General features: G+C 36.4%; 1 protein-coding gene across 43 annotated transcripts in view; it reads left to right on the top strand.

Annotated features, from left to right (window-relative positions):
• Positions 1-10,948, top strand: part of ZBTB20 (zinc finger and BTB domain containing 20) — a 762,566-nt gene that overhangs the window by 344,751 nt on the left and 406,867 nt on the right. For 7 of the 43 annotated variants that reach the window (XM_053221862.1, XM_053221863.1, XM_027061962.2 and 4 more), the window contains one exon: positions 6,447-6,535. The exons of the other annotated variants lie outside the window; for them this stretch is intronic. The gene's annotated coding sequence lies outside the window, so the exon portion shown is untranslated. The remainder of the gene's footprint in view (positions 1-6,446; positions 6,536-10,948) is intronic. 43 annotated transcript variants of the gene reach the window in all.

Below are 10,948 nucleotides of genomic sequence, written 5' to 3'. Positions count from 1 at the left end.
ATCTACAAATGAGTTGCAAGAGACGTGCAGAGGGCACACTAAAGAGCACTTCTATAATCTAATTGTGATGTAATGAAAGTATGAATCAGCTATTGGTTGCCCATGCTGGGGGGAAGCCCCCTAAAATGAGCATAACTTGACATTATTCCAGGGTAGTACTATGTTTCTTTGGCATCTGGAAGGATATGAGATCTGGAAATTAATATAAGAACAAAAATCACATTGAAATCCCAAACATAATGGCATTGCAGCCCAGAGCCATCACATAAAGACAAATCAAGATGAGTATCAGTGTTAAGGTGTCTAGTGCCCAGTAGGAGTACGTTTAACTTACCTGCATTTTTACTAAAATCAGTCTGAGACTAGCTAGATCATTATTATAAGAAATGCAGAAACCAACTTGACTTACTGGTGTTGAGATGACCTATCAGTCCCTTTGCTTAATGAAAATTATTTAATTAAAAGAAAATAATAATGGAGGTAAAGGACTAAGGTGTTTGGTTTGAAGATTCTAAATAAAATGTGTGTAAATACTATAAGTAGATTACATGTATACACACATATTATTACATGTATACGTATAAAATTTTGTAAAAGCAACATGTTTTCAAAATTGTGCACTTTGTTAGGCAGATTAAGCCTAGGACTTTTTATGTACAGTTAGTCTAAAGACTGAACACACATATTTTAACACAGGTATAGTTGGCTTTCCGTTCTTGAGGGATGTCAGAATCAATGCTGTGGTGCTGAGAATACCTATGTTGAAATTCATATGGATTTTCTCATAGAGATATTTTAATTTTATGCCTCCCTAAATTGCAATCCTACAAATAATCTACTGAACCTCTTAGCCCAAAGACTACAAAATATTTCCATTATTTCAGGGGGCTAGTTTTTTTTTTAATTTTGGGTGAGTTTGACACATATATATATATATATATATATATATATATATATATATATATATTTACACCTAGCACACGCGCGCACACACACACACACACACACAGACACTTTTTGTTTTGTTTTCTTCATTTCTTTCTGCCTCCCTGTTCCCATGAGGGAATTAAAATGGCTGACAAAGGAAACGAAATAGACAGTACAGTGAAATCTATGAATTGGAAGTAGATAAGAACGATAAACAAAACAAAACCATAAACAAGGGCAAGGACATAAAAGTGGAATCAGGAGTGAAGTCACTGTACAAATTACATTCAGGGAAGTGCCATACATTTGTCTTTAAACTTCCTTGCAGCCAAAACAAAGAGAAAACCATGACAGGTTTTCCAACGTTCATAAGAATATAAAATAAATTCCCTCATTGATTGCTAGAGCTTGTAAAAAATGACCGACCCTGAGTTTTTAGAGAACTCACTGGTAAGACAACTCCTCTTGAAAACAATTATAGGCTGTGGAGACCTAAACGCCAGGACAGAGGCAGAAGCCATACCTTCCCTGGGACATGTGTGGAGAAGTAGACTAATCTCCTTTCAATCCTAGAGGATGAGTTTCTAGGGGAGCAAAAAAGCTATGATTAGTGCAGTGATGTTGGCAAGACCAAGATCTTATGGCAAATTGGGAGTTAAGGGGGGAATTTTAAAAATTATTTCATATAAATGTACATGTATATTTTATTAGTAAACCAAAGATTTGGAAGGCACCAGCATTTATAATAGCCATTAAAACACATTTTATCAAATCAACCTCTTGAATCAACATTGCTTCCCTAAGTTGGTCATGAAACGCTGCTGCCCTGCTGACATTCTTCCCCTTTTACTTTAAGCTCACTGCCAATCTTTGTCAAGTTTTCAGAGGAAACTCTTCTAGCTTACAATGTAATGTTTCTTGCCCTTGCATCCTCCCCTGGTTCATTTTCAAAAGTCTTCGCAAACTGCCTGGTCTTTTCACAGGTAAATTTGATGGTTAAGTCACATTGAATAGGCTAGTCTTTTCTCCATATTGAAAAGGTGAAGCATAAGGATTTTTTTTTCACATTATCTTTGTAACTCAACCCACAGTAATAGTCCAAGGACCGCCTGTATCAGAATTTGCTAGGCTGCTTGTCAAAATGAAGATTCCTGGGCCTCATTACAGAATTTCTGAATTAGAAGCTCTGAGGAGGGAGTCCAGAGATTTATAATTTAGAAAGCTACCCAGCTTAGCTATGCACACTCAGTTTGTAAACCAGTGTTTTGAGATTTTGACTGTAAAATTTCTGGTATATGAGCATAAAATGGGAGGATTTCCATACCACAGTTTATGAGAGTTTATTATATTAACACTAACTAAAACACTAATGCATGTTCAATTTAATAAGTGATGATTACCTGCTAATAAAATTGGAAAGATCAAGCTTAGAAAAACTCTGCATTTTTTGAACCCTTTAAGCCATATCTCAGAGTTGTATAAAACATTATTTAATTTTTTTAGCTACCATTTGTTGAAAACTACTATATGGTAAGTCATATGTTGTATCTCTGGATACTAGACATACAAAGATGTATAGGAACTGGAAAGTCTGTTATCTGCAAAAACTCATAACTAGGGTAATTTATTATCACTAGAATATTTTCTTCTCCATACTAGGGTGAGTATGAATTGCCACAGAATCTCCTCTTGAGCAAAACTCAAGATTTACATTGTATCATATCAGTATAAGTATACATTTGCTGGCAGCAATTTCATATAGAAGAATCCTGCTACAATTTGGAAACTGCAAAACATAAGTGAGGCTTACAGGGTCCACCATCTTCCCTGTCAGCAGAGATTGTATCCCCCAGGAGTGAGATGGGAGGTATCACTGGGACCTTCTAATTCCATTTCTCCCATCGCCACTCAGTGATTTGTTACCACTATACTCTTTGAGAGGAGGGAAGAAATACGTTAGTGAGTGTACCTGACAATATGAGGACATCTGTTCTGTTTCCATTGCCCCTCTCGGGGCTCAGCTGATGGGTAGGAAATACTGGAGTCTATATGGCAGCAGCCTCTCTAGTTGGTAGGCAGGGCAAATTATGGAGGGTCTCAAGCTGCTCTCACCTAGTACTCTTCCCCCAAGTCTCAGAATTGGGTATCAGTAGGCTAGAAGGGACATATTGTCCATGAAGAAATTGGGTAGTTGGGTCTGAGGAACAGGATGAGAGCTTGCAATCTCATTGCTGATTCATGTTTTTCTGGAAGAGTACTGAAAACACCCGCCCCTTTTATTATTTCCAGAACAATATGAGAAATATTGTGAGAACTTCTATATCGTTTTTTCTTCCTTTTTTAAAAACACACACTGAATATTTAGCTCATGTTCTCTTCTAACAACCAGAGATACAGTGGTGAATAAAATAAAGTTTACACCTTCATGAACTTTATATTAGGGTATGTAGGATATTAGTGATAGAAAGTAAAATTGCTAAATGTAAAATGTAGAGTAATATAAATATGAAAAAATATGCTTCATTTTTGAGACTTTGCCTACTGCATTTGCCATGACTTTCAATTATATTCATGATATTTCATAATGTGTTTGTATGAATCTGTGTGTGAATCTATCTGTTGACCTACCTACCTATCTACCTACCATCTACATTAATGCATTTATAAACTTCATAAACAGAGAAGACAATTCAGCATACTCCTAGTTCTGGGAAGCCTTTTCTTAGGGAGACCGGTACATAATGTAAAGGGAGAAAGCAAGGACCAAAAAGTGTGCAGTCAACCACAAGATCTTTTTTTTTTTCATTTTCTTTTTCTTTTTTTGTTTTTGCTTGTTCATGGGGTGTGTGTGTGTGTGTGTGTGTGTGTGTGTGTGTGTGTGTGTGTTCTGTGTTGTCTGTTTGTTTTTAATGAACTGAATGCAAGTCACCCTAGATGCCCAGGGGTCTAAATTAAGGTAAATAAGTTCTGGGGTCCGTCTTCACAGGACTAACGGTAGAAAAGACAGTTAGCAGTAGTATGTAGCTTTGATAGGTTCTATGGATGACAGAGTAAGGAGTACTGTCCTAGAATAGATCAGAGTAGAGCAACAGGAAAGGTTTCCCAGAGGGAGTCATGTTTTAACTGAGACTAACAATCTAACAGTAAAACAAAACAAAAAGAATTTTTTAAAGTAAAGCTCTAATTTTTCACTTGATCACCTAAGTAACATATGCCCTTGGTGAAAATACTTTAGACAATTGGACAACATATTTTTTTTAAAGGTGGGAAGGGAAATCACCTATTAACTCCGTACCTAGAGAAACCATTGTTAACAATCAGCAGATACTTTTTTGAACATGTATTATGTTCTAGGGTTATGCCAACCGGCCACTGTCGTCTCAGAAGGGAGCATTTTAATTAGCAGGCAGTATGAATAGCAGCAACTCAAATTGTAACTCCTGTTAGCTGTCTTCAGATTTGGGCTTATAAACCAGCTGGATCCCGTTCTCGTTGATGTAGATAGACTGGCACAAATGCAGTATTCTCCTGCACATATATCAGAGCACCTGCCCTAACCCCTACCTAATGTAGTTGTGAGAGTCAGACTCACTAGGTTCAAATTTTGGCTCTGTTTCTCCATCTGTGTAGTCTTGTGCAAGTTACTTGACCTCTCTGTGTCTCAGTGTTTTTCTCTGTTGAATTGGATTATCAACAGTATATACTTAATGACTTTGTGAGATATTTTCAGAACCGAATAAGATAGTGTGTGTAAAGTGTTAATCACAGTACTTGGCACATAGTAGAGTATTCAACAAATGCTATTATTGTTATGATGCTGATTATTATTATTATTATTATTACTATTACAGTTATTTTCATTATCAAGAAAAGTTGCCAAAAATATATTTTGTCCAGTGCAACTCCATTATCACTACTGACAAAACAACTCAAAACACGTTTCCTACTGGGGGGGGGGGGTAGGTCAGAGATATCATCTTTGCGACACACATTAAGAATCTGGGTTTATAGCTGAAAATTATAATATAATTTAGCTCAGTAGATAAATGACATTATGCAGACTAATTTTCTGTTTCTAGGTAGAAATGATGTTTAAATCTGCCTTAAATGACCTTCATGTTACAGATTTTGTTTCAACAATTTGTGACTAACTAGTTTGTTTTATTAAAAGGAACTTTTAAGTCCAAAGCTCATGTTTTTCACACAGTGCTACATTTCTTTATACCATCAGTGGCTGAAAAAGATGAGAAAGACAATTTTAGCTAAAGAGGCATCTTCAGGAAGGAGAAGATTCTGCATTGTAGATCTGCATTTTAACATGATAGTGAACAAAGATATCTAGCCTACCATGCACCACATAGTAGGCGCTTAAAGAATTGTTTAAATTGAATTACATTTTATAAGAAAAGGCATGTGCACATCAGTGTAGACGTTCTGTGGAAATGCAAAAAAGATTTTAAGAGAATGACGACACAAGGGAATAACAATGTATTAGAAAAAAGCAGTTGTATGCAATCTTGACAACACTTTATGGTAACTTTCTAAAACTGTAGGCCTGCCTCTGTATGAAAGGAAGACGTACATAGTGAAAAAGAATGCAGGTTCCATACTTGCACAGCCATGTTTTTGGTCATCGCCTCTACCATTCAAACTGCATGCTCTTGGATGTGCTGTTTCTTGGGTCTAAGGCCTCAAGTGGAAAATGGAGCAATAGTGGGCTCATTCCATGGTATGGGTGTATAGTGCCTACAAGTGCTCTTGGAACATAATGGGTAACTCAGTAAATGATATCCACTAGTGACAGCGATGACAACAAGAAAACATAACAGCCCCTGGGTACAATGAATATAATTCATCATATAATAAATTTATAATTCATCCGTGTTAATATAAAAATACTAATACTTACAATTGTTTTGCTTAATGTTTGACACACAGTAGGAACTCTATGCGTAAACTTTACCTTTTCAAATGCAAAAGCATTTGCATTTTTCAAATGCAAAATTTACTTTAGCTCTTCTAGTGAAATGAAAATAGAATTCAAAAATCTAAAACTAACTTTATCTTTTGAAAAAAAAAATGACAATAAAAGCAAAAGCCACCAAAGAATTTGTCACTAAAATAGTCAAATAATTTGGACTTGATGCAAATAAAGAGCAGGCATAACACTCTGCTTCAAATAGGAGAAAAAGTGAATTAACTTGAGAAACTCTTGGGTGACCCCTAATTTGAATAGTATTAATTGGAAGTATTTTAAAGATCAAAAGGCTATTATTGCTAGTTGCAGTGGTAGCTACATATGGAAAATGGCTGCAGAGATTCACGATACAAAAATAGTTCATTGCTAAATTCGAAATTCTGTTAATGTCACAAACAGTGGGATGTGAAACACAAATGAATTGTGATGACAGTTGAGTCCCAAGCTGCCTATTTTTTTTCCCTCCGAGCTGCCCATATTTGGTTTTATATTTTCCTCAGTCCTGATTTAACCCATCAATATTTGTATTTTCTGAAGCTAGCACCACCTTGGAACATCCACTTAAGGATTCTACTCCTAACTGCTTCTCAGTTCCTAGGAATTTTGCTCTCACTGCTTTTCTTCCCACAGGTATGTATTCTTGAGCCTTTCCCTCTCACCTTAGAGTCAGAGTTTCCATCACTTTTTAACTTACAGTCTTCTGGGACTCAATATTGCTCTTTCCTCCTCCATTCCTTGCAAGTGTTTAGAGTGTCATGCCATCCTTCTTCATCTGCAGGGCAGATTTCTAATCCACGTTGCTTTGACTTGGGGGGGGGGCACTTCCTGTCATCCTGATCAGCTGCAGTCATTTCCTGCCATAGTTTTTAAAAAGCCTGGTTTTCTAAAACGTCTCTCTTATCTTTTGCGCTTGATGGTCTCTATGATCCTAGATTTGGGGGGGACAAGACTAGATACACTATTTTATGAACTGAATAAAGCCCCCTTTTAAATGCAACAATTCTATGTAACTCTAAGTTGTCTTGGCTTTGGGGAAATGTCATTTAAGAATCTCTGAAGAGTAAAAAAAAAAAAAAAAGAATCTCTGAAGAGTATTGTTAAAATGACCAAATTATTTCGTCTTGATGGATTTTGTAGCGTGGATACCAGATGTACCTCACAGAGCAATAGTGTGCCTAAATATGTTTTATCTGGATTTACTGCAGGCAGTGATTCAACTGCCTTTTATTGAGTGACCTCTCTACACCAAGCATTTTACTTTTAATTTTTAAAACAATCCTGTGAGATAGGTACCATTATCTTTACTTAATAGGTAAGAAAACTTTGACCTAGAGAGGTTAAATGACTTATTAAAGGGTGGAAATAGGATACAAACTCAAGGTTCTAAGACTCTGAAATCCATCCTTTCTCCATTACCAAATGTTTGTGCCTGGTTTTATGTTTACCTTGTTGGGAGTGGGAGAGAAGTTATCGTATAATTTAATTGGGGGCATGGCCAATTTCATCAAAGCAAACAAAGTGGCGATGGGATTTTACTGTGTTATGATTTTAATAGAAATATGAACCCCAAGATATGGGTTCACTGGATCTCCAGAAGGGTGAGGCACATGAATCCAGGCAGCTTTCTGGAGTGCTTCCTTTGGCTTTAGGAGACAAGTTATTACTAGCTCTGAAGAAACCGGAGCTTAAAATGGGTGGTGCATAGACCAAGGGTCTTTGACTTCTGGTGAAAAGCCTTCTGTGACTTGTCCTAGTCTTTTTTGCTAAAATTAAAATCTGCTGGTTATTGCCAACAATTGTATTCCATAGACCTTTTTCCCACCAACTTTCTGGAAGGATTAGTAGTAGTAGTACCATAATGTTTAGCATTTTTTTTAAAGCAAACACTTAATACATTTTTAATCCATTCATTGTCAATCTATATATTTCTCTTTTGAGCATTAATACCACTTTTAGATGCCTCTTTACAGTTTACAGTTTGGAAAATACATACCAAAAAAAAAAAAAAGGCACATTGCTTTTTCCATAGAGTCAATGAAAATAGAGATAATTTAGCCACAGTTTCTGCATACAGTAAAGACTTGGTAGGACTCCCTTTCAGATTGAAAATCGTTATTTTTCAGGGTAATACTTAGGCCTGGTTTTCTAATTTGCCCTTGTGCAGTTGGACCATGAGGTGCCAGTTTGCACTCTGAGCCCTGAGACATTGCTTTGAGTAAAGACTTGGGGGTTAGCATAGATTGGCTTAGTGTATTATTGTACTACAACCACTTACTTCATTTGGGTCAGTTCTTCTAAGAGGAGCTCCTGAAATTTCCCCAGAATTTGGAGTGAAATTTTAGCTAAAATAATTAATAATAATAATAATAATAATGATAGTAATAATAATAGAAAGAAAGAATGAGAAAGAAAGAAAGAAAAGAGAAAGAAAAGAAAAGAGAAAGAAAAGAAAAGAAAAAAGAATAGCAAAAACCTTGGAATCATTTCTTCAGATATGTCCCTGAAAAGAAAAATAGGAAAACTTTATTGTCCAATGCCAAGTTTTGGATTGTACAGTATGAGGTTTTTCCCAGGCTGCGTCTCTCATGTTTGCCTCTCCTCCAGTCACAGCAAACGTTTCAATGTCCTTCTCTCAAACTTGAGCCATTGCCAATTTTGGTATGTGTCTTCACCATGTTTTATTACTCTAAATTTGAAATGAGGTAGGTATTTCATTCTTTCACTTTTTGAAGATTCAGCAAGGTATATTATGCATTTATCAATAATCACTGTCAAACTTGGCCCCAAATCTTGTTTTTAAACAAATATTGTCATTTTCTATGAAGCTGAATACCTTTGCCTATTTTCACCCTTTCTCTTGGTCCCCAAATTCTTCAACTTTTATTCTTCTCTGGAGAGCATTGAGTCCTGGAAATACAAGTGAAAATTAACTGTTTTAGAAGATTAGCATAGGAAAGTGCTGTTTTTTGCTGTATTCAAAATGGACTTCCTTTCATGCTGTTTGCATAGATATTACATAGATATAAGGCATATTCACAGATAGTATTAAAGACATGGAGGAAAATTCCTCATATAGATACCTTTCCCACAATGAATTTTTTTAAGTATTTATTTATTTTGGGAGAGAGAGCCAGGGAATGGCAGAGAGAGAGAGAGAGAATCTCAAACAGGCTCTGCACTGTCAGCACAGAGCCCAAGATGGAGCTTGAACTCTCAAAATGCTAGATCATGACCTGAGCCAAAACCAAGAGTTGGATGCTTAACCGATTGAACCACACAGACCCCTCCCCCCCACCCCACTCCATAACGAATTTTGAGCACGAGAAAATATCTTTCCAACAGCGAGATATCATGTTGTGCTTGGTAAACTTTAACATTTGCATCCCTTGGTGTTCATCTTTATGAAAAATACTGAAGACTTATGACCTCTTTTTCCTTTTAGCTGCACAGACTCAATGTAATATATTTTGAATATAGATTCAATATGGTTATAATCCCAATCATACCACATTTAAAAGCAAAGTTCTAGACTGTGTTTCTTTGCCAGCATGACTCCTCAAAGAAAACGAAACCAGCCCTAACAAAACTGTCCTTAAAACAGAGTAAAATGGGGCTCGCAAGAGCTGTTTTGAAAAATGGTTTGAACGGTGACTAACAACCAATTTTTCAAACACGGTTGCAGCCATTTCAAGCTGTAGAGTGGACAGTCCACGGGGGAAAATCAATAAGGGGAAAAGATTTCTGTCACAGAAAAAAAAAAGAAAACTAAAAATACCATTAAGACCAATTCCTTCTCTATGCGTCTATTATTGCATTCCACTAAAAGGTGCTGAAAAAAAATCAACCAAGTTCTACTAAAATGAAGTGTCCAGACAAGCAAGTCTGTAAATAATTAAAAGAATAAACTAAAGTAGAAAAAAGGGAATGGGGGTGGGTAGGGAGATCAAGTAATTAAAATGTTAAGTGTACTAAAAGCAGAAAACTCGGGAGAGAAAGAACTTGTTCTTCAAAAGAAGATACTTTCCATCCTTCACCAGTAGTACAGAATTGATAGTCTGATAATAGAAGCCCTTGCGGTAGCATTGGTGGGAAGAACACTGTCTTCAAAAAGGTTTCACGAGGTATTCAGTTGCCCAGGGCAATCTGATCAGAGTGTCCTTGTTTCTAGAATTGAGTAAAACAAATCAGGATGAACAACATATGGTTTAATAGTTAACTTTTAGAACAAGGGACAGGAAGATGCTTTTATGCCACGGTCCCAGCGTTCGTTCCAATCTCATTACTAAGGTCTGTTCTGAGAGCATTTACAGCTTTCCGGAGAGTCTGACTTGGGCTGAATCTTGAAGATAGAAATATAACCTTAACGACCTCCTTGTCCTGGAGTCTCCCTTAATACAGGTGAATCTTTGTGATAAAACATGCTCTAGGATCCCAAGTATTTGTATTAATATCATTGTTAATATTATTACTCCTTTCTTATGTTGGTAATGATCTCTCCGTTTTCCTATTCTAGAAATAAGTGAAAGTTTTGTGAATATGCAGAGTTGCTTTCTCTTTCTCTGAGAAAGTTTACGTGTCTTCTTCCAAGTTGGAAATTTGAGATATTTTGAAATATAGCTGTATGTGCAAGTCCAATCCTGCTTTTTAAGACCAGAGGCAGAAAAGATTTTAGAAACAATCTTTTATTTGACAAAGGAAGAGGACAAAGGAAGGGAGAGAATTGTGTACTTTGGCTGATTCAGTTTTCAGTGCTCGGTATTATTTGGCTAGTGGTCTTTTTATCAAGGTCTCTGCTTTCTCAGAATCCGGATCAGACTCTTGCCCTATGTCTAAAAGAATCTCCCCAACTCTTAGCATCTTCTCCGTGTCTTCAAAAGTAAAGTGATCATGGACTAGGATTTAGTATACCTAATGAATGGGCCATGGATTATGAACAAGTACGAAGGGAAAATAACATCAAAATCGAAGGCAGTTCATTAGAAGCACTGAGAGGTCAGGGAACTGTTGGAAAAATCTGGTATGGAGTTGCTGTTAGTGATATAG

This window comes from Acinonyx jubatus, chromosome C2, assembly GCF_027475565.1.
Source record: "Acinonyx jubatus isolate Ajub_Pintada_27869175 chromosome C2, VMU_Ajub_asm_v1.0, whole genome shotgun sequence".
NCBI lineage: Eukaryota > Metazoa > Chordata > Mammalia > Carnivora > Felidae > Acinonyx > Acinonyx jubatus.
The sequence above is the reverse complement of the archived record's forward strand: the minus strand, read 5'-3'. Positions and strand labels throughout refer to the sequence as shown.